Consider the following 24,879-nt stretch of genomic DNA (forward strand, 5'->3'; position numbering starts at 1 on the left):
ACTTATTTTAAATATAGTTCTTGAAATTCTACACAGAGCTATCAGATGAGAAAAGAAAATTAAAGAGTTACAAATAGAAAAGAAAGAAATCAAATTATCCTGTTTGATGATGAAATAATCCTATACCAGAAGCCTCAAACCCCACCAGAAGACTTCTAAAGCTCATAAACAAATTCAGTACAGTAGCAGAATACACAATCAACATACAAAAATCAATAGCTTTCCTATACTCCAATTATGGTTCTGCTGAAAGAGAAATCAGGAAAACTATTTCATTCATAATAACCTCAATAAAATAAAACATGGAATAAATCTAACCAAGGAAAACATGGAATAAATCTAACCAAGGAGATGAAAGAACTCTACAATAAAAACTGCAGAAGAAAGAAATTGAAGAAGATCTTAAAAGATGGAAAGACTTCTCATGTTCTTAGATAAGCAGAATTAATATTACAACAATGACCATACTACCAAAAGCACTATGCAATTTAATGTAATTCTCATCAAAATACCAATGATATTCTTCACAGAATTTTTTTAAAAGAAGGGCTAAATTACATTTGGAATAATAAAAGACCCAGAAGAGCCTAAGCAATCCTGAGCAAGAAGAGCTATGTTGGAGGCATCATGGTACCTGATCTCTAATTATACTACAAAACTATAGTAAGAAAAACAGCATGCTATTGGCATAAAAACAGATGTAAAGACTAATAAAATAGAATAAAAGATGCAGAGAAATCTATACAAATATAATCATCTGATCTTTGACAAAGCTACTAAAAGCATGAGTTAGAAAAAAAAACATTAAAAAACAATGGTGCTGGAAAAATTGGGTACCCATAGGAAGAGGAACTGGATCCCTGCATTTCACCTTGCACAAATGTCAATTCAAAATAGATCAAAGACCTAAGAATCAGACCAGAAGCATTACAACTGATAGGAAAAGAAAGCATAGGGTCAATATTCCATCATATTTGCACAAGCACTGATTTCCTTAACAAGAAAATTGCTTAACAAGTACAAGAAATAAAATCAAGGATAAATACATAGAACAGCATCAAGTGAAAAAGTTTTTTCACAGCCAAGGAAACAATTGCTATCATGAAGAGAAAGCCTACAAAATGGTAGAAATCTACAAAGATGACAAAATATAAAGCTAAACTGACAGCACACATGGAACTAGATAGCCCAAGACACTTTACTTTTAAATTTTCATCCTTTTTTTCTACATCACACTTATCTTACTCGTACCTGTTAATTTTAAAATTAATTTCATAACATTTTTCTTTCTACTAAGAAGGAAAAAATATCACACTTCCAACTCTGGAAATTGGGTCAGGTTGAACTGAACTGTCTTACATTTAGGAATGGGAATGACAGAGAGAGGCCTGTAGAGAAGCAAAGATTACATACAGTTGTGATGTTTCAATTACTGATTGCCAAAAACTGTTTCTGTGAATGCAGATACACTGGAATATGAAGGCTACACTCAAGCAGTTTAGATTTTTATTTGGTAAATAATTATTTTATAGGAAAATGCTGAAAACTAATATTTGATTCATATCATAATCTAGTTTTTGAGAAGAGCCCATGAACATCTCTGCAAGCACTATAATATTGTTAATCAGTACGAGGCAAAAAAAAAAAAAAAGTCCAGTCAAGTCTATTCCAATTTTGTTTGCATTATTAAAAAAAGCAAGCATACAGAACCTCTATTGAATGTTTTTGTATTTATCTGACATTGGGCTTGTCTCTGAAAAATGATGAATATAATGTAGGAAATTCATAGCAATGTATCACTACAGATGAAATATCATCAGAAGAAACTTGAAGTAACAAGTTAAATGCAAAATAATTTCTTCCTCTTCTTCTCCTGATTTTTGTTTATTTGTTATTTATATTATATTTTCACAATCTTCAGAGTATTCTCCATGAAAAATATGATAATTCATACTTGTATTCTTAATAACTGAACAAAAGAATTTCTTATCTCATTTGCAATATTCCAATTATTTTCCAATTATTTATGGTTGAATTCAGGAGTTAACCACATAATAATATAAAAAATAAGAAATTTAGACTAATAATGAAAAACAACATTAAATATTGTGAATAAGAAACAGAATAAAAATGATAATCGTTGTTTCAGATTATTACATAACCATCAATTAAATTAAAACTATAGAAAAGGATATTAGACCTAAGTCAGAAGATTTTGTGTCTGTAGTTCTGTGTAATTTTAGGCATATTAGTTTATCTTTCTAAATTCAGTTTCATCAGTCAGAAAAAATTATATCCTTTATCTCACAAGATCATAGTAATCAAATAAAACAAGAAATCTGACAACATTTCACACATTTTAATAAACAGCAGTGGCTATATATTACAAAGCAATATATTTTTTTAAAAAAATGTTGATAGTAATGACATAGTTTACATTGAATAAGTACCAATTTAAATGCAAAAGTTGGCATCCTGTCTCTAAATAAACAATGTTCCAATGAAATGATAGTCCCAGTTCTGATAATTGATTTCTTTGCAGAAGTAATGCTACATTGCAATATATTTAGAGAAAGGTTCAATAAATTAAATATTTTCTCAGTAAAATTCTTATGTAGTCATAGTGGTAATTTTGATGGTAGTGATGGTTATAATTATGACCTTGGAAGGAGAAAAAGGGAAAAATAGATTTCTAGTGCAGAGTACAGAAAACTGCATCATAGAAATTTGCTTTGTAACAGTTACTAATCTTGATATAAAGAGAACAAAAATAATTTAAGCATTTAAAAAACTAATTGAAATCTGCTGGTTGTAGTGGCACACCCCAGTAATCTCAGTGCTCAGGAAGCTGAGACAGGCGGATTGAGAGTTCAAGCTAGCCTCAGCAATGGCAAGGCACTAAGCAACTCAGTGAGATCCTGTCTCTAAATAAAAAAATACAAAATAAGACTGGGGATGTGACTCTGTGGTTGAGTGTCCAGAGTTCAAACCCTGGTACAAAAAACAAACAAACAAACAAACAAAAAACTACACTAATCAAAATTCTATTTAATATTCATAGAATGTGAATTGATCATAATGGATTTTGTCAAGAATAAATAAGTTTTTATAATTTCAGTTTAACTTCTAGTAGCTCCGATTAATTCTTTGGACAAAATTTATTCAGCAATATGGCAGAATAGAAGTTCCCCTGCTTATATCCCCTCATAGCAAAAATAACTTCACTGTCATTTTGGACAAATGTGCCTTTTCTGGAGCCTTAGCATTCAGATAGAAGTTTATAAAACATTGGTAGAGTCCAAGGCCTAGAACTAGAAGGTCACTGCAAGATGTTAGACCCCACACTTAGGTGGCAGATTTTCTGACCATGGTCACACCTCCAGGTCCCAAAACAGCCCCACCTCCTCATGGACTGTGTTAGGACTCTGTTTACCCTTATTTCTGCTACTAAAACCATCAGCCAAGGCCCCCAATAGGAGTCTTGCCTGAGTCCACTGGACAATATGCTTGCAGACTTTACTCTTGGCTGTGGACCCTGAAATGACTCCCTAACGCAGATCCAACCCCTCTTAACTGTGGACTAAAGACAAATTCTGTTTTTTGTTGTTTTTTTTTTACTGTTGGCTTCTTTAATGAACAAATAAAAAATAGTACAGCAAACATAAACAAAGAGAAGCATGGCTTAATCCAAGTGACAAAAAAAAAAAACATTAAGAATTTTTTTTAATTTTTTTATTGGTTATTCAAAACATTACAAAGATTGCAGAATCACATCGGTTACACATCCACATTTTTACATAATGCCATAATAGTAACTGTTGTATTCTGCTACCTTTCCTATCCTCTACTATCCCCCCTCCCCTCCCCTCCCATCTTTTCTCTCTACCCCATCTACTGTAATTCATTTCTCTCCTTATTTTTTCCCATTCCCCTCACAACCTCTTATATGTAATTTTGTATAACAATGAAGGTCTCCTTCCATTTCCATGCAATTTCCCTTTTCTCTCCCTTTCCCTCCCACCTCATGACTCTGTTTAATGTTAATCTTTTCCTCCTGCTCTTTCTCCCTGCTCTGTTCTTAGTTGCTCTCATTATATCAAAGAAGACATTTGGTATTCTGTTTATAAGGACATAGAATTAGATCTGAGTCCCTGAGACTTACTTACAGAAATGTTCTTATATTTTACCCCAGGTTTTTCATCTGATGATCAAGAGCCACTCTGACCACCCAGAGACCCACTAAGATATTCTTATCTGCATCTCTGCAGGAAGACCAGCCAATCTACATATCAAACCTGATTCTATCTTCCCTGAAAAGTGACTCTAGGCCTTTTCAGCAATGGCTTGAGGACAGTTCAGTTTACATAGGATCCAGATGGAGAAATAACTGCCTACTGCAGTTATATTACAGATCTTAAAATAACCCTTATTTCAGCACCAGCCCTTGTTGGCTGGAGTCTCAGAGCAGGCCTGCCCACCTAGGGGACTCCTGGGAGATATGCCCAGAAACAGGCCTAAAGATCTTTGTCTTGGCTATAGACATTAAAACACTATTAAGACTCAGTTCTAATCCCTCCCAGCTATGGATGCAGGCAGTACTATCTAGCCAGAAACCTAGTGACCCACTTGGAAACTTTCAAGATTCTCGGAGGAAAACACTCTCCTATGTACACTAATGGGCCTGCCATTTGCAGACCCTGAAGCAGACTCTGTAGGACCAGCTCTAACTAACAAGGTTCTGGAGACAGTTTGGTTCACCCAGGGAATAGACAGTATCCCTGCTTTCTAGAATCCCCAGTCATAAGCCTATCAACTATGAAACACACAACAGACCCAGCAAATATCCACGTGATGCTGCTCCAGTTCCATTTGACGGCAGCCCCATAGGTTCATGAAACTAACAGAAGGCTTTAACCTGCTAAAACCAGTCTAAAAAGATTCTAAGAAGATTTTCTTTCTTTAAATGTATAGATACCCAAGCAAGGCTACACAAATAACAGAGAAACAGGCACACATGATGCTGTCAAATGAAACTATTAAAGTTCTAGCCACTGGCCCATGGAAATAGAAAACTATTTGCCTGAAAGATAATTTCAAATAATCACTTTAAGGAAGCTTAAAGAGATATAAGAAAATACAAACAGAAAACTAAGAGAATTAGGATAAAAAGAATAAGCACAATGAGAAGTTTAATGAAGAAATTGAAATAAAAGAGAATGAAACATAAATTCTGGAACTGATGAATAAAATGATGATACAGAAAAATTCAATACAGAGTTTCAACAGCAAACTCAATAATGCAGAGAAAAGAATAACTGAAGAACACAGGTTATTTGAGAGGTTGGGCAACTAGAGGAACAAAAAAAATTAATTGCAAAGAGTAAGAAAACATAAGGGATCTATTGGACACCAGGGACAGTACCAATACATGAATTATTAAGTCTCAGAAGTAAAAGACAAAGAGGAAGGAAGAAAGTTTACTTAGAAAAACAATGACTGAAAATCTTCATTTCACAGACCTTGGAAAAATAAGGACATCTAGAGTACTTAAAGGATCCAAGCAAGACAAACACAAGTATGAATATCCCAAGGCACATGATAAAATTGTCAAAAGTAAAAGACAAAGAGAATTTTGAAAGCAATAAGACAAGACACTTTTCACAATGGAAGTTTTATAGGGCTATAACCAAAACCTTACATGTGAGGAGAATAGGACGATATAAGCACTAAAAGGAAAAACTGCTAACCAAGAAGACTATAGCTCAGAAAACTGCAGCTCAGGAATAGAGGTAAATATCTTCCCGGATGAACAAAAGCTAAGAGAATTCACCACTACAAAGTTTGCTTTACAAGAAAGGCAAAAGGGAATTCCTCAATTTGAGAAATGATCATACTAATTAACAACATATAAACACATAAAAGTTTTTAAAAAAACAGAGGTTAAGATAAATATATAATCAAATTCAGGATACTTGAGTATTGTAAAATACTTGCATCTCTAATATAAAAAGACAAAACTATTTAAAGTGATTAAAGCTAAAATAATTTAAGAGATGTACATAATTTGAAATAATTTAAATGTGGTTTACAAATATAAAATATGGGGAAGGGTAATAAAGAATAGGGTTTTTTATGCAATTGAAGTTAGGCCATTATCATATTAAAGTAACTTTTATAACATTAGATGCCTTGTGAATTCTCATAATAACCACAAAATTAAAAAAATCTAGAGGAGATACATGAAGCATAAAGAGAAAGAAATCAAGACCTACCACTATACAAAATCATCAAATCACAAAGGAAGATAGCAAGAGAAGACAAGAACAATAAAACAGAATTATAAATAAGACAGGAACTATAAAACAGAAATAATTAATAAGATGGCAATAGTAAACCCTTATCAATGATTTACTTTAAATGGAATCATATTAAATTTTCAAATGAAAATGCTTAGAGTAGCTGAATGGATATCAAAACATTTTTAAAAAACAGGATCCAAATATTTATTGCCTATAAGAACTCACTTCACGCTTACTGACATATATAATCTGGAAGTAAAAGAATGAAAATGATATTTCATCTATAGGAAACCAAGAGAAAGGGCTGTTATTAATTATATCAGACAAAGAAGATTTTCAATCAAAATTTATAAAAACAAGTCATTATATATGATAAAGAGATCAATCCATCCATCCAGAGCATATAACATATTTGTATACATATATATATATATATATATATATATATATATATACACACATATATGTATGTATTTAACATTTCAGCATCCAACAATATGAAGCAAATATTAATAAATTTAAAGAGAGAAATATATACAATAACACAATTCCCCATTTGCAACAATAGATAGATCATCCAGTCAGAAAATCAATAAGGAAACATTGGACATGAACTACATTTTAGGATCAATGGACCTAACATATATTATATACAGTATATACAGAAGTATATACATTTTCTCAAGTGTATGTGGAATATTTCTCAGGATAGAACATATGATAAACCATAGAATGAGTCTTAATAAATTTAGGAAGAGTTAAATTATATCATATATCTCTTCGAACCACAATAGTGTGAAACTAAACATTGGTAACATGAAAAAATGCAGAAAATTTATGAATGTAGAAATTAAACAACATGCTACCAAATAACCAAATAAAAAGAAATAAAAAGAGAAATCAAAATATCTTGAGACAAATAAAAATGAAACACAACCTTCCAATACTTAAGGGATTCAGAAAAGAAGATTTAAAAATGAAGTTTATACTGAAATGCCTAAATTTAAAAAGAGGGAAAAAATCTCAAATAAAAATACCATCATTATACCATAAAGAACTAGAAAAAGAAGAACAAATTAATAATAAAATTAGTGAAGAAAGGAAAAAATAGATTGGAGATTAAATATAATAAAACAAGACTAGGAAAATAGTAGGAAAAAATTCAACAAAACTAAGGTTAGTTTTTTTGACAAGAAACAAGATCAGCATTATTCACAATAGCTAAGGCACAGAATCAAACCATGAACCCATCAGTGCATGAATGGATTAAAAAAGTTGTTTTTATAGTAACTGAATACTATATAGATTTAAAGAAGAAATCCTGTCACTAGTGGGAACGTGGATGAACCTGAGGATCAAATGCTAAGTTAAATAAGCCAGACACAAAAGACAAATAAATAATTCATGATCTTACTTATACATGGAAACTTAAAAAGCTGCCTCATCGAGTCAGAGAGTAGACTGGTTGTAACCAGAAGCTGAGTGAGGAGGCAGGCAGGGATTGGAGAAATGTAGCTCAAAAGATACACAATTTACATTAGAGGAATCAACTCAGAAGATCTATTGTATACCACCATGATCATAGTTACTAACAATATGTTGTGTACTTGGAAATTGTCAAGAAAGTAGATTTAATGTTTGATCACACACACACACACACACACACACACACTCACAAAAATAAATAATAATAATAATACAAGGGCTGGAATTGTGGCCCAGTGGAGGGAGTGCTTGCCTAGTATGTGTGAGGCACTGGGTTTGATTCTCAGCACCACATATAAATAAATAAAGGTCATCGAAAATTAATAAAATATTTAAATAAAAGAAAATTCTTTAAAAAAATTATACAGATACAAGGAAATAGATATGCTGATGTTTTAGTCAGCTTTTTCACTGCTGTGACTAAAAGACCCAACCAGAACAATGGTAGAAAAGGAAAAGTTTATTTGGGGGCTCACGATTTCAGAGCTCTCAGTCCCTAGATACAGCTGGTTCCATTCCTTGGGGCTTAAGTGAGGCTGAACATCATGGTGGAAGAGTGTGGTGGAAGGAAGCGGCTCACAGGATGATCAGAGGCAGAGAGAGAGAGAGAGAGAGAGCGACTCTACTTGCCAGATACAAGTATATACCTCAAAGCCACACCTCAGTGCCCCACCTCCTCCAGCCATATGCCACCTGCCTTCAGTTACCAGCCAATTAATTCATAGGGTGATTAATTCACTGATTGAGGTGATTAATTCACGGATCAAGTTAAGGCTCTCATAATCCAACCATCTTTTCTCTGAACCTATAATATTGTCTCACATGTTAGCTTTAGGGGATGTTTAATAGTTTTTTCAATACTGTGATCAAAAGACCAGACCAGAACAATTATAGAAGAGGAAAAGTTTATTTGAGGGCACGTAGTTTCAGAGGTCTTAGTCCATACAAGACAGGCTGCATTCCTCAGAGCTCCAGGTGAGGCAGAACATTATGACAGAATAGTGTGACAGAGGGAAACAGCTCACAGTGGGGTCAGAAAGCAGAGAGAGAGAGATTCCACTCTCCAGATACAAAATACATAACCCATAGACATGGTCCCAGTGAACCACTTCCTCCAGCCACACCCCACCTGCCTCCAGTTAATCCCACCAGGGATCAATTCACTGAGTTAAGGCTATCATCCAATCATTTCTCCTCCAGACCTTCTTGTCTCACTCATGAGCTTTTGGGGGATACTTCACATCAAAACCATAACAGATAATTAGGTTGATTTAGTCACTTCACAATATCTACATAAATCAAAACATTGCTATGCACTAGAAATATATAGTACTTTTGTTAATAAAAAATAAGTTAATGAATTAAATTTTGTTAAGCCATGATCTATTACATTTAATAGCTATTACATTATTGATAGCGATTGAAATATTGCCCCTTCCACTAATAGTTCAAAATATTAGATTTGCACATTAGAATCTTTTCAATTTAACCTAGACTGAAAGGCAAAATTAATATTTTGTTTTGGCTTTAATTTATATTATTTGATTTTGGCTAAGAATACTTTTATACACTATAATTTGCACGACTTCTTTAGTGTTCCTTTGGTAATTTGTTCTTATTCTTAATATCTCAATTGTATCTCATTTTCTGAATTGTAATATTTTAAAATGTACTAAGTGTTCTTTCTTTTTTTCATTATGAGTTAAAAATGTAATTATTTTTTTATAATAATTATACATTCTACACACAAATTTCTAATTTTTTATATTTTTAGTTAACTTTTATATAAATATAGTAAGTCTTCAAATATATATATAAACATTGGACATTTTTAAGCAGTTATTCCTTTATGATTTATGTTAAATGTAACTGCATATTAACAATGCATTTATAAAATAGAACCCAAGGTTTAAAATGATTGTTCTGAAAAACTGCGTTTGATTTTTTCAAAATTGCATTCTGGCACTGAGAAAGTCATCAGTGCCTAGATATATGTAAATATTTTCAAAAAATGCAAAAAAATGATACATGGTATTATCCAAAATTAATTTACTTATTTATGTAGATGCTTTCAAAAATCTTTTAAATATGATGTGTTTTATATTATGAACATGCTACTAAATTAGTAAGTTAAATAATATAAACATGGTTTTACATTCAAGTTGTCTGAAGTTTATATTTTTAATCTTCACATCTAAAACTGCAAAGTACATTATATTCAATAATTCCTCAGGAATTATGAGGTAGAGATCATGATAGAAAAGCTGCAATTGTGCTAGAATAGGGATGACAGTCACTGTAGTGTGACATCTGAGTTTATCTAATATTGGCAGGTTTCATTTCATGTGCAGGACTGTGAAAAAGCAGCTGTACTGATTTATTTTAATTGACTAATTAGTCTTTTATTTCCAGTTTGTGCCTATGCCCAGGAAAATAACGGGGACTAAGAATCTGTCATATGGGGGAAAGCTAGCATTTAACTTGCCTTTTTAAATTATATTAACTAAGGTAGTACATTTGCAATGATAAGATTTAATTTCTTGCTTTGTCCCTAACTATACTTCCTGTCTGATTTACACTAGTGTCGTATAGCAAACAGTCAGAACTAAAGACTCCAAAGCAAAGTAGAATATAAATAGCACTGAATGGATTAAGATTTGGAATTGCCACTAAATGGAAAAATCAAAAATGAGCCAGCATTTTTATAAACCATCAGTCAGGATTCATGAAGGGAACAGAAACAAAAATCAAAGCCAGGATCAATAGGCAAGAAAAAAATATTAGGGTAAGCAGTACTTGTGGCCTCAGATACAGAAAGACCATAGATGAGTCCTAAAGAAGAAAAAACAACACAGTTTCTGCCTACCAAAAGAGTCAGACGCTATCAGGTTTACTTTGGAGCCCACAAATAAAGGTGAATAAACCTTAGAAAATGTGTTAAGTAATATACGGTCTTGTTTCCAGAGAAGTGTGTAATTAGGTAAAGTAGATTCTATCTAAAATAACTTTTCTTGGCATACTTATTAAAATATGAAGAAAAATAAAGTTATGTATCTTCTTATGTTTAAAAAATAAGCAGTTCAGATGTTCTTATTAGATCTTTATCACATGGCAAATGAAAAAAATAATTGTCTTAGTCTTGATCCAACTTTCATTACACAAAGTAAATTCCTAACATAGTGTCAACTTGTATAATAACTTTCAAACTTCTCTCTTCAATTATTTGACTATAATGATTATTCCTTGAAAAACTAGTGAAAAACAATTCTTTAAGGACAGTGATAAGAAAACTTCAACCCTACATCACAGGCTCTTCTTTGATGAAATGTTTTTCTTAAATATTTGAAGCAACAAATGAAAGATTCTAAAGGTTTTGCTAAACTCTTTGATGTGCTCTAATTATTTCTGTGAAACAAACTACCTTAATTTCACTGCATAAAAATCACCATTTTTTAATGCTTAAAGATGCTAAGGATCAAGATTTGAAAAGAGCATAGATTGGTTGTCTAGCTGAAAGAACTGGAAGTCTGAAAGTGCCTTAACAACTAGGAGTTGAAAGATCTGAAGGTTTATGCTACTGAATCATGCTCAAGGCTCACTGCTGGCTGACTCTTATGTATGTCCTCTTCATGGGGCTACTTAGACTTCCCCAAAGCCAGGGGAGTTGGGTTCCAAGAGTTAAGTGTCCTAAGTGAGTTGCCACAATTTAACAATTTTTATGACATAACATTAAAAGCCACCCTCTCCTCTTCGTGGAACAAATGTCAATGTCAAAATACAAGAAAACATGTCAAATAAGACATATTATTGTGCCTACTTTTGTAAAATACAATCTACCACAAAGATATATAAAAAAAAAACTGACAGTAAATACATCACACAATTCAACATCATCAGGGATAAATCAAGCAGGAAACATGAACTGTTAAAAGATTATTTAGATTAGAGGAAGGGTACATTTTCCAGTTGCTCCACATTTCAAGGTTTAAGCAGAAGGAGTACTGCTATTCAGTGTGATGGGTGACTGAGGAAATTTATGGATATTCAACATTCAACAATGAAATCTTCATATAGAAACAGAAATTCAGGAGCTTAGAACATAGAACAAGAGATCATAGGTTAGACTTGTGGTAACTTTGCAAGTGGCATCAGGTAGAAAAAGAACACAGGTAGAAAAAGAGGAAAGCACTGCGATTCCATTTGGCAAGGGAGGACCTGTGGAACAGAGAGGGAGGCTGATCTTAACTGACCCAGAGACAGCATGGCAAGCTAATGATTAAAAACTGCTTCATGTTTCACAGCTGGCAAGCAGAGAGTTGTGGTAGGAGCCATTTGGAAATAGCTGTGCAACAGCTTTCATTGGCAGAAGCCTGGGACTTCATTAAAAAAAAAAATAAAAGCACTGCTAGAACGTCCAAGCAAACGCTGCTACAGAGTCTGGAGTGTGCCTGACCAAGCTCAACCGAATTGCGCCCAGGGAATCCAGGTTGGTGAGACCAACAGGAAAGAGGCTGGCTTCCCTTTGTTTCTGACAGTTCATGAGAGGCCAGAAATGGGTCCAGCAGTCACGTTGGTACTCCAGGTCTGATTCTGGGAAGTCGACTTTGACAGTGGTGAAGTGTGCGAGATCTGTGGAGGGTTAGTCTCCCCACCCCTTGAGTGGAATTTGGGAATAGTCCCTGAGAGCAGGCGATCCAGCAGAGATTGGCACCTACCCAGCAACAGGGAGTATGGATCCAATCCCTCTGGAGTAAATACCATTCAACCAAGTTTCAAAGGATGGTCAGAATTAAACACCAGCTGCTGAAACTTCCCATTTAGAACTTTGGATGAGCTCCACTCTGGAAGAGAATCAACCTGGTCTGTACAGACAAAAATCTCAACTGTCAGTACTAACCAGTCTGTCCCTCCTGGTACTGTGAAAAGGGAAACAGAGCTACAACTATGTTTGGTTTCAGGCCACACCAGATGACAGCTTGGTGAGAAACACAAAAAAGTGGGATTTCACGGCCCTCACCCCTTCATTTAAAGGATACTCAGGCCAAAAAGAAACAGGGAAAAGAGTGTAAGTGTAAGCATAAATAACTGAGTTGGGAGCAGACCTTAAAGGGATCAGCAAGCTTGCCTTTATTCACAGCAGAGTCAATCAGGCATCAGAGAGGCTCAGCTTGGGGGTGGAAAAATGCCTCCTGATTACAGAGGGAGTCTGTACACTGAGGGTGGCCTAATTATTGGAAACTGAAGCAGGACGTGCTGGTTTGGATAGTTAGGAAAGAAGCTGTAGAAAGTCCAAAACTTATTGTTACTGGGAAGGGATGAAAGCTCCGAACTCAGCTGGGATTCACAGTTTATCTTCTTCCTCTGGGACCCATTGTTACCACAGCTTCAATATTTGCTTTTCTCTTTCCAGATCTGGGTCTGCAGTGGGAAAGGGTGAAAGTCCAGGGTCCATCATTGAGTATCTGCCTCATCCTTTCAGAACCCACTGTGGTTGGGAAGGGATGAATGTTTGCTTTTGGTGGAGACGCTGGGGATGAACCTGGGAAGGGGTGAATGTTTTGCTGATTTCCTCTGGGTTCATTGTTACTGGAAAAGGATTTCCTAGAAGAGGATCAATGTTTGCCTTCCTTCTCCCTCCTTTTCCTCCAGGTCGGACAGCTTGGGTGGTGGTGTCCTTTCCCTGTCTTGGAGAAGTCTTTGTCTCAGTCGTCTTGACACTGAAAACAACCTACCTTAGCAACCTAATTGTATCCCAAATTCTAGCTATAGCCGACTCTGGGAATTGCTGATTTGGGGGTTTAACTTTCTAGTCTCTAAAGTAATTTGGCATATTAGGGATTTCAAATAAGTTCATATATCTCATTTATATCAGCAGTTCCAACGGTAGGACTATTCCAAGAAGCAGTACTCTGGGTCAAATATAATGCACATTAAAGCTTTATAAAAAGGATCCTATTGTACTACATGGAAGTATTGTTCATAATGGTCTCTTGACAAAGGATCTGTGATTTAATTTTAAAAGTTGGTTTGTCGGGCAGGCTAGATGAATCTATCTTCTATCTTGGCTTTAATTTTTTTTTTTTTTGGTGCCAGGGATTGAACTCAGGGGCACTCAACCACTGAGCCACATCCTCAGCTCTATTTTGTATTTTATTTAGAGACACAGTATCACTGAATTGCTTAGCACCTTGCCATTGCTGTGGTTGGCTTTGATTGGCTTTAACATTTTTTGCTCATGATGTTGCCCTAGTTTACTTTGAAAAGACTCCATATGAATATTCCTGAATAAGCCAACACTCGAAGTCCCAGTACAATAACAAAAATAAAAGTGTTATATCTCTTTGAAGTTTACCATAACAATAAATTGAAAGGTCATTCTCCAAGATCTTTGATCCAGTATTTTAATATTCCTTTTAAAATGTAACATCCAGAACTAGAATGTTAATACAGATAATTTGCACCAGAAACTATCAAATGAGAAGGTATCAAAACTTTCAAAGATGGTATTTTAGCTATCGAATCAATTCTTCATATTAGATATAAATTTAAGGTACTTGTCTAGGACACAGTCAAGTACAAAGATAAACAAAGAACTAAGCTCTTGAATTCTATTATAGACTTAATTATGTACTTCATTTTACTGAAATAAGATGTATAGTAAGATCTCACCTAATATCTCCAAATCTTCAGGGTTCCAAAAAACTCAACACCAGTTCTCATTTAAAAATTTTACCTCAATCATCTCAAAAGCAGTTGAATTCCTAAGCTCAATTGTTCCTTTGGTAGTAAACAAGTCATTTGAATTGAAATCATTCAAATGTTTCAGAAGTGAATACAAGAACAGATTAGTCATTTTCTTTCACTTAGGAGTATATCCCACTATGAATAGAATAAAAAGTTGAACATTGTCTTGTTTCACTTCACAACTCAACATTCAATCAGAAGAAAATCATCACTGAGTATTTATTACTAGGCTATTTCCCATTGCTCACAATTTTCATAGTGTCTCCAAAAAGAACAAGCACTGATCCAGGTATCATATTGCATTCTCCTGGCTCTCCTGCATTGAAAAGATAACTGATGGATCAGGGAGTTGGAAGAGAGAGGATAAGCAATCAAAGAAATATTTGGACACAGATATATATTAGTTATCTATTACTATGTAAAAAGATTCCCAAACATAGTGATTTAAAGCAACAAAACACGTCTATTCTCTCTCACAGTTCAGCTAAATTTCCAAATTTCTGAAAAAGAATGTTTTTATTTTTCAATGTTTTTGCCTTTTCTTTATTTATTAATTAATATTTTTATCAAATATATCTCTGAAATATATTTCATGCAGCTTAAAAAATCTTTTAATCAAGGAAAGATTTTCCTTTTTTATTTGTTCTTTTTAGATATACATGATAGTAGAGTGTATTTTTACATATTATATATACATGGAGTATACATACTTAGCACGATAGTTCCATCCATTTACCAGCAAATGCCATAATGATCTTTTTTATGGTTGAGTAGTACTTCATGGTGAATATATGTCACATTTTCTGTATCCTTTCATGAATTAAATGACACCTAGGTTGGTTCCATAGCTTGGCTATTGTGAATTGAGCTGCTATAAACATTGATGAAGCTGTGTCATTTTAAATCCTTTGGGTATATACTGAGGAGTAGGATAACTGGATCAAACAGTGGTTTCAAAGGAATGATTTTTCTTCTTTCATGGCTGACATTAATTTGCACTGCATTAGGCAGACATTTCATTCAGTAAACATGAGAAAGAAATGACAAAAAGCAGTTAGCTATGCTCTTATTACAGTAGGCCTTAGCCACACATGGCTAAGTAAATTTAAATTAATTACAATTAAATAAAGTTTGGGGGGTATGTCTCAGTGGTAAAGCTTAGCATGCACAAGACTCTGAGTTCAGTCCCCAGCACCACAAAATATTTTAAAAATGAAAAGTGCAATTTAAAATAAAATAAAAAATAAAAAATTTGGCTCCTCAGTCATATAAGCCCACATCTTGTGTTAAATAGCTACATTTGGCTAAAGGCAAAGACAGTATCAGAAAAAGACCTATGAATCATTGCTGGACGCTAGCTAGTCTAACTTGTACTCTAATTTGTGTTCTTCATCTGTCAATGTACATTGCAAAGCAGATTTGCCAAGTGATTTCTCTTAGATACTGCAACTTAGGCATTCTTTCCTTTTTATCCTTCTGTTCTCTTGAGGTTTGCAGAACTGTCTGGTGAGTCGGATTCCCTCTCACAGTCTCCCATGTGTTTAATATTACTACTGGGGGGGGATTTCAATGGCAGGGAATCCATCTGAAAAAGAGGAAGAACCCTTCATTGCTGTTAGTCAACTGTATGGAAAGCTCCTAGCCAGCCTTCTCTATCTTGTGGACAAAAGTTCATAAAATGTTTCTTTCTTTTCATCCAATCATTGATCATGTCTAAATATGGGATAAAATCGTTATAATGACACTAAGTCTTTTCTACTTTAATTGGCAGACAAAAGAATGCCTCCTGCCTCCTAGAGGGAAAAAAATCCATTTTGGTTAAAGGAATGACATCTTTAGCCATCTTTTAAACTGGACCTTCAGAATCTGCTCATCTGGTGCCTAGGATAGGGAGCATAATTAGGATTATTTATGCCACATTAATGACTGAACTGCATGAGGAAAGGAGAAAAATTAGATAGAGAGTCTGGAAGCCAAGATAAAAAAAGAGATTTTGGAAAACAAAGTGAGACAGTGGAAGAATGTATTTAAGGAAGATTAGCCAGGAGATTTGATTCATGTTGGACAGTATGAATCCCTTCTTAGCTTCCCCATAAATTTTCTTTTCTCACAAATGTCTTATAGAGTAGTTTTAAATATGTGTTTGGTTTTGTTTTGTTTGTTGGAGAATAAAAAGTAATGAATATATGGCTTAGCAGAAAAAATGAGAGGACATCGCCAATATGAACTACATAGGTAAAAGATTTCTTGTGCCCTGATTTATTATCAAGGGAAAAATATTACTCAGTACCCTGAACGTGTAACAATCTGTCATTTTTCTCACTATTCATATTTTTCTTTATAATATCTCAGAGAAAGAGTAGGACTTAGGTCTCTTTATTCTAAAACAACATTTTTTTCTCTATTTGAATCAATGTTAAAAGATGTTCAATAAACAAATATTTCTTACCTATAAAATTTCTTTAATTGTATTTAAAATAAAGAAAATAAAGAACATAAAAGAAAGAGTATGGAAAAGAATGGCTAAAAAGTGCTCTTTAATTTTTTATCAGTATGTTTTCAGAAGTAAAAGCGAACTATATAAATTAAAAAAAATTAATCTGTATTGGTTTCAGACTAATAGGGAGAAGTTACAGTTTGGCCTTTCAATAGGCCAGGTTAATGGGCCAAACTTTTAATATTTTTATTAGTGCATTATAGATATGCATAAAATCTGGGTTTTGACATGATCACATAAGTATGGAATATAATTTACTTCACTTCAGTCCCTAGTATTTCTCCTCTCCCTCCCCTCATTCTTCCCACTACTCCCTTTCCTTTATTCTACTCATCTTCCTTCTATTTATTTATAGTATTTTAAATTAGTCTCTTTTAAGAAGTGAGAAATATTAATACAGGCAGAAGAATTCCTAAAATCCTTCAAAGTAAAGACAATGTATGTATGAGTTATGCCAAATAAGGACTCTGAACCCCTGATCTTGCAACAGCTATTAATTCTCCATTCCTTCCCAAATGTTAAATCTGCATTTGAAGCCCAGGAGCCATGGGTGACTTCAAAGATGCTGTTCATTTAGTTATAATTGAACTGGGTTAAATAAATTATGAGGGTGATATTGGTACTTAATTACTGGAAATGCTCTGAATCCTTAAAAAGATACTCTCTGGAAATAAAGAGACTGACAAATCAATACATTATTCAGTAAAACACTGCAGATACCCTTAAACAGGACCTGTCTCAGGATAAATTTAAGAAAAGGTCTGAGGATGGGGTTCAGTGGTGAAGCACTTGCCCAGCATGCGCAAGGCCCTGGGTTTACTCTTCAAGTAGGAAGGCAGGCAGGCAGGTGGGCATTTTTCATGCAGCTCCTAGTGGAAAAACCTTATGAAATTTGTAGTCAGGAAACCTGTGAAAGGATCTAGGTCCCATCTAATAATTCACTTTTTTTGCTGAACAAGATACAAAATCATATTTTATATTAGTTTACTACTAGAGGTGCTATAATTAAGTACTACCAACAAAGTGGCTTAAATGTCAGTTATTTATGGTCCCACTGTTTGGGAGCCTAGAAAGTCAAGAATAGAGTTGTGATAGGGTTGATTTCTTCCAGTGACTATGAGGTAGAAATTATTCCATGTCTCAGCAATCTCTGAAGTTTTGCTGGCAATGTTTGGCACTCCTTGGTATCCAGAAACAACACTTTGATCCCTGTCTTCAGGGATTTCTATGTCCAATTTCCCTTTTTATAAAAACACTAGATGTGTGGGATGATGTACATGATTGTGTGATTACATCACATAATACTATAGTACCTGTCTTGATTCTTTCTTTTTGAGGGAGAAAAGAACTGTGAGGGTGAACTCCCTGTGGCAAGAAAGTGGGCAACCTCTATGTTTTCAGGTTGGCCAGCACAACATTGTTGTTTTGGCTCACAGTCCCAAAGAACAGAATGCTATCCATAACTATGTGAGTCTGGAAATGAATCTTTTCCTGATGGAGCCCCAGATGAAGGACCTCATGTCTGGCCAGTGCTCTGAATCAGCCAAGCTGTGCTCAGACTCCTGAAGCACAGATACTGTTGTGTAATAAATGTTTGTTGTTTAAAGAAGCTAAGTTTGTAATAATATTAGACATACATCAGTGAATTGAATCTAACTTACCAGCTCTTCCAGTACATGGCCTATCAGGGAACTAAATTTGTCGAGTTTCCGTAGGTAATGTACACTGTGTTAGTTTCTCTATGTTTTATTTAACTTGATTTTCAGGACTTAGGTCTCTTTATTCTAAAACAACATTTTTTTTCTATTTGAATCAATGTTAAAAGATGTTCAATAAACATATATTTCTTACCTATAAAATTTCTTTAATTGTATATTAAAAAAAAGATAAGTTTCTGAATTTTGGAGAAAATTCATATATAGTATAGTCAGCTTAAAATTATTAGTTAACTTTTTTCAGAAGTATAGGAGGAAAAATGGGTATTGATCAATTGTAGTTAGTATGTAGGCCAATTTTATATAAGATTAGAAATAGTACCTAGCATAAAATTATGTTAATTTAAAATGGTACTTTTCAAAAATGTTTTAATCTGGGCTTTTCTATTCTCAAATATTTTTTTAATTTTTTTTAGTTGTAGATGGACACAATACCTTTATATATATATAGTTCTGGGGATCAAACCCAATGCCTCATGCATGCTAGGCAAGTACTCTGCCACTGAGCCACAACCCCAGCCCCTCTGTTCTCAAATATTGACAGAAATGATAATTTACTATGTAACCTATATCTTCTAAATTTAAAAGAAAAAATTGCAAGACAGGAATAAATATCTATTATGCTATCACATATGAAACAAATCAGTTTATTATTAGTGACTATACAGGATATTTGTAGTTTGGAGTACTTGATATCAATTTCTAACTTTTTAAATGATAGGTAGCATCATCATTTTCCTCAGGGAAATTTTCTGTTCCCCATTACTTGCTACCTTGCTGTGTGTCTTTGTAACAGTTTGTTTGTTTTTGGTACTGGGATTAACTCAGGGGCACTGAACCACTGAGCCACATCCCAGCCCTACTTTATATTTTACCTTAGAGACAGGGTCTCACTGATTTGCTTAGTACCTCGATTTTGTTGAAGCTGGCTTTGAACTCACAATCCCTCTGCCTTAGCCCTCCAAACTGTTGGGATTACTGGCATGTGCCCCTGCACCTGGCCTTGGTGTGTCTTTTAATCAAACACTATTCTTAATAAAAATTATGCTTAGGGTAAAAACTTAAGTGTGGAAATCAATGAAGTTATATGAAATGAGTCAAGATAGGGCAGTTAAAAATATCACTTTCTCAATTCTGACTTCAAGTAAACGATAAAAGGATAGATAAATGGGCTAAGGCTGATTTATCCAAGACAATGAGATATCTGTTAGCTCTTACTACCTAGAAACCAGAACTGCTGTTGCTTTCATTTCTAAACTTAATTCTATTTATTTCATTTTGTAAGCTATCCCATCTCCCTCCAACAAATTTCTAACTTAGTTAAACTATTCATGGTGCTTTCAATTTCTTAAAATCAAATCAATCTCAGTGATAAGAAGCTGGTATAAAACACTTGGCTGTAGGAAGCATGTTCAAATAAATTGCAGAGAGAATACTGGGAAGTGAGAAAGAAGTTATTTTTATATCAAGAGTCCAAAAGTTTAGAGTATGCAGGATCTAAAGATGAATTTAATGGTTGCTAAACTCAGGAAAAGGCTCTGAAAAACCAGCTAGCTATTGCATAGTATATAAATAAGTAAACAGATAAATAAATAACCAAAAGACCAAGAAATAAATGATTACTTATGGCTAAATGTACTGAATATTAAGAAAGAAGCAACAAAACACAGATCTACAAATGCTAATCTCAAGCCATAATATAAAATTCAAGAAATATTCAGCATACGTAAAAAGTATAACGTTTTTCTTATAGCTGTCATAAAGCTCAAATTATTCCCCAAATTAGAGTTGGGTTCTTCAGAATTGTTACATTAAAGTATCAGTTAAATTCATAGCATTGTCATAACTCACATATAAAAATGGATGTTTAAATCATCATCTAAGGATATCTGGACAGATTCAGAAGAATTGTGATGGCCACTTCCCCAAATATTTTAATGACACAGCTCATTTTATGTACTTGAACAAATAAGAGCTTCCTTCTCTAGATAGGATCCTCAAATGATTAATAGGCTATTAGCAAGAATCCTTTAGTATTATACCAAAAATATGGAAATTCAGGGTTAATATATGAAGAAAAACCTCAAATAAAGAAATAAATATAGGAATTTGCTAATTTATAACATTAAAAAGGCTAGGAAAGAAATTAGGGGGGCTGGGGTTGTGGCTTAGCGGTAGAGTGCCCCGCCTAGCAAGTTCGAGGCCCTGGGTTCAATCCTCAGCACCATGTAACAATAAATAAATAAAATAACAGTATTAAAAAAAAGAAATTAGGAATGGATTGCTAAAGATGCTTAATCAAATAAAAATAAAAATCAGTTATGAAGAATGTGTCCATTTGAGAATCCGCAGGTAAGGAGCAGAACTTTCTCACAGATAACTCATGAGCTTGTTTAGTAGTAATCTATAATTTTAATGGGTTTATAAGTTACCTAATTCAATCTAGCTGTAAGAACAGATAATAATTGAGTCACAGTTTAAATTATATTGGTAAATTATGCCACCAATTAAAATTAATGAATTAAATAATATCTTGAGGCATCTAAAGGAATAAAGAGAGTGTAATTATGAGAAAGAAGAAATATCAGGCTTTTCTTACCCATGAATTGCCAAGAAGGCCCAGAAAACTAGATTTTGAGGACTGAGATAGGGAATTCAAAACTTACTTGTTTTGTCTCTGGGACAAATATTGGTAAGAGTGACTTCAAATAGATTTTAGCACCTAATATCAGTGGAATTTATCAAATAAATGTATAAAACTTCCACATACATAGTGGAATAGAGAGCATAACAGTTAAGTGGACCTGTGTTGCAGTTAGCACCCCAAAGTCAAGTAACATAAATATGGACCTCAGTCTGTAATTAATGAGTCATGCTATTATTAGAAATAAAACAGAAAGTCAATTCATTAACTGTGTACTTGAATCATAAAACGTAATAAAACAAAATTATATTGACCTATACCTATGGCTAATAAATCATAATCCCTAAAAATAAAATAGAATGCCAGATAAATCTAAAAAAATTATCTCGTAGTGGTCAGGAATCCCATGAGGTCTACCAGGAAATATACAACAAAGTCAAAAGTAAAGGAAAACAAACTAAAACAATGAAAAAAATCAGGGCTATGAAGACAATAGACTTAGTTATAAAACTGGAGTCACTATTCAACATCCCTTTCAAAGACTGCTGTATTATTGTGCAAAGGAATACCCTGAGAAAAGACTTACTATGGTATGCTGCGGTTTGGGTTTTAAGTATCCCCCAAAGAATCACAAGCAAAAGTCTTGTCTGTCGTTCCATGGAGCTGTTGGGAAGTAGTAGAATCTTTAGGGTGGTAGGGTATTGTGAGAAGAGGATAGATCATTGAGGATATGCCCTTGAAAGAAGATATTGCAATCCTGCCTGCCATCCTCTGTGTCTTTACCTACTCTATTATCTATATTTCTCTCTGCTTCCTGGCCACCATGATGTGAGTATCTTCACTCAACCATGCACTCCTCATATTTTAAATAAATAACCAAAATGTTAGTTGAACTAACATAAGAACAAATACCTCTTCAATACCTTCAAATACCTGATGCTCTTACTTGCATCAGGTTCAACACAATGGGACCAAGTGACCATGGACTGAAACCTTTAAAACTCTGAACCAAAATAAACTTTTCCTCCTTGAAAGTTTATTTCCTCAGGTATTTAGTCACAGTGACAGAAAGCTAACTGTCACATCTTTGTCACTATGGGAAAGATAAAGTAATAATAAGAAGGTCATGTTGTAAGCCAAATAACTGCCCAAACAAAGCATAATTATTATTATAAAACCCCTCTTCAACCATGGAGATTCTGAGAGATTGATGATTCCATTGAAGAAATACAAAGTGTTTCCAAGTTGATTTATATGCAACTTCCATTGATCAGTTTAGATTGTATAGATTATTGGTAAAATATAGAAAGCAAAAATCAACTTAATCAAATAGTCCCTCCAATTGTGACTGTTACTCTACAAGTGATTTTTCCTGCTGAATAAAGATAAAGTTCCTTGGTTATTAATATCATAATTATTTATATTCATTGGATAAAATATATAAATAAAGCTGATTTTCAACTGTCAAAAGTAAGTGTAAAACAGATCCTTTAGTACCTTTCATCAGTAATCTCTTAAATTCTGTTTTGTGTCTTCATTTACTATTTGAAGAGCTTGTGCATTGGTCAACTCATCAATAAAAGCTTACAGTAGATAAGCATGCTGGTAAATCATAAGGAACAAAAAATGCTTTCATATGATACAAACAATTCATAATAATGTTAGGATATATATCCACAAAAATATATGTGTATAAAACTTGACACCTCATGTAAAAATTTTGAATTCTAGTTGATTGAGTTATGTTAGAAAATTCCTCCTAAACAGGGACTGAACTAACAAAAAAATATTAATGGAAATTATGTTGTAAAAATTTGTTTAAAGTTTCAGATAGAAGAATAAAGACAGCTAAAAATTGAGTAAGTGATCCGAACAATTGAAAAAAGGGAATATACCACAAAACATACTAAAATTATAAAGTTAAAATATATACATGCTAATCAAAACAAAAAACTTAGAAACACTCTTTTAAAAAATTAACAATAATAATAATGCAATTTATAATTACTAATTTTTTTCTTTCAAATCACTACTTTAAAATGAATACAGTACTAGCATAAAGACAAGACTTTAGCTTATGATTCTTTGGGGGATACCCAAACTGCAGCACACCATAGTAAGTCTTTTCTCAGGGTATTCCTTTACACAATAATATAGCAGTCTTTGAAAGGAATGTTGAATAGTGACTCCAGTTTTATAATCTTATCTGCAACAAGAGGTACCAAACATATTTATTTTTATTTTTTTCCTCTTCACATATACATCCTTATCTCTATTCCCTGCAAGTCTCATGGTTAATTCCTCATAAACCTTTTTTGGTTCTCAAGTAGTCTTCATGCAGGAAGACTTGTGACCTCCAAGATTGAGTTAAAATCATAGTAACCTGTGAAATCATTATCACTGTAAAATTATCCTCCTGTGTCTTTCACAAAGTTTTTATTTCCTGGTGGGTAATAGATTGCTTTTTGCTTTGATTCAACCACATTCTACTACTTCTATCTCTTACAACTGGCAGTTGCAATACCGTGTTGCTATAAGTATGGTTCTCAGCTCTGCTCGTTACTTCTTGGACAGCACAAATTATATTAGAACATATACACACCTGCACCTTTCTTTTAACACCAATCTGTTCTCCTGAAGCCAGTGATTCACTGCAAGTTGAAGTTCAGTTTGTTTACAGATCCCTTCTTTACTGCTTGTCTTAAATGTAGCCCATATGAATGCCTACTGGTAAGAGCAATTATACAAACAAATTCAGAGTACTCTAACACTGTAAGCATGGTGTGTAAACCATTATTATAAAGACTAAAAATAAAACATTTAAATATAATGACAACTACATTAATATATTAAAGGAGAGGCAATGTAAAAAGATAAAATGTGACCTCAAAAATTCAAAATGTGGAAAGGATCAAGATCAAGGTTAAAGGTTTTTTTGGGTTTTTTTTAGCATATTTTCTCTTGTTCTTTATTTCTGTTCTTATCTTTGTGGTCATGTTAAGATGTCATTTCAAATTTTATAATCAAAGATTTTTTTGCCCTGAGTGTAGACTAACTTAAGTCTATCTAAGTTCTGCAGTTCACATATGGGCACATTGCTTATTGTCATTCACTATTTAATCAATACGTATTTACTAATCATATACTCAACAGTCTGTAACATTTCTGGTAATCATATCAACCAGGATATTGAATTCAGGGGCACTGATACACTGAGCCACATCCCTATTCCTTTCCATTTTTTATTTTGAGACAGTTTGGCCAAGCAGCTTAGGGCCTCCCTCAGTCAGAGATGACGAGAAATCTTACATATGAATGCTCTTTGTCAGCCACATTGTTAGATATTGGAGTTGTTCCAGGAATACAAACAGTAACTATCTCTGCTCTTAGCAAACTTACAAATTTAATGGAGTAAACATATTTGATAGTTCAATATTTTTCCCTTGGAAGTTTACTATTTGGTCTGATTCAATTATGTTAAAATATATTTGAAAT

Source organism: Ictidomys tridecemlineatus, chromosome 9 (assembly GCF_052094955.1).
Source record: "Ictidomys tridecemlineatus isolate mIctTri1 chromosome 9, mIctTri1.hap1, whole genome shotgun sequence".
NCBI classification, from domain to species: domain Eukaryota; kingdom Metazoa; phylum Chordata; class Mammalia; order Rodentia; family Sciuridae; genus Ictidomys; species Ictidomys tridecemlineatus.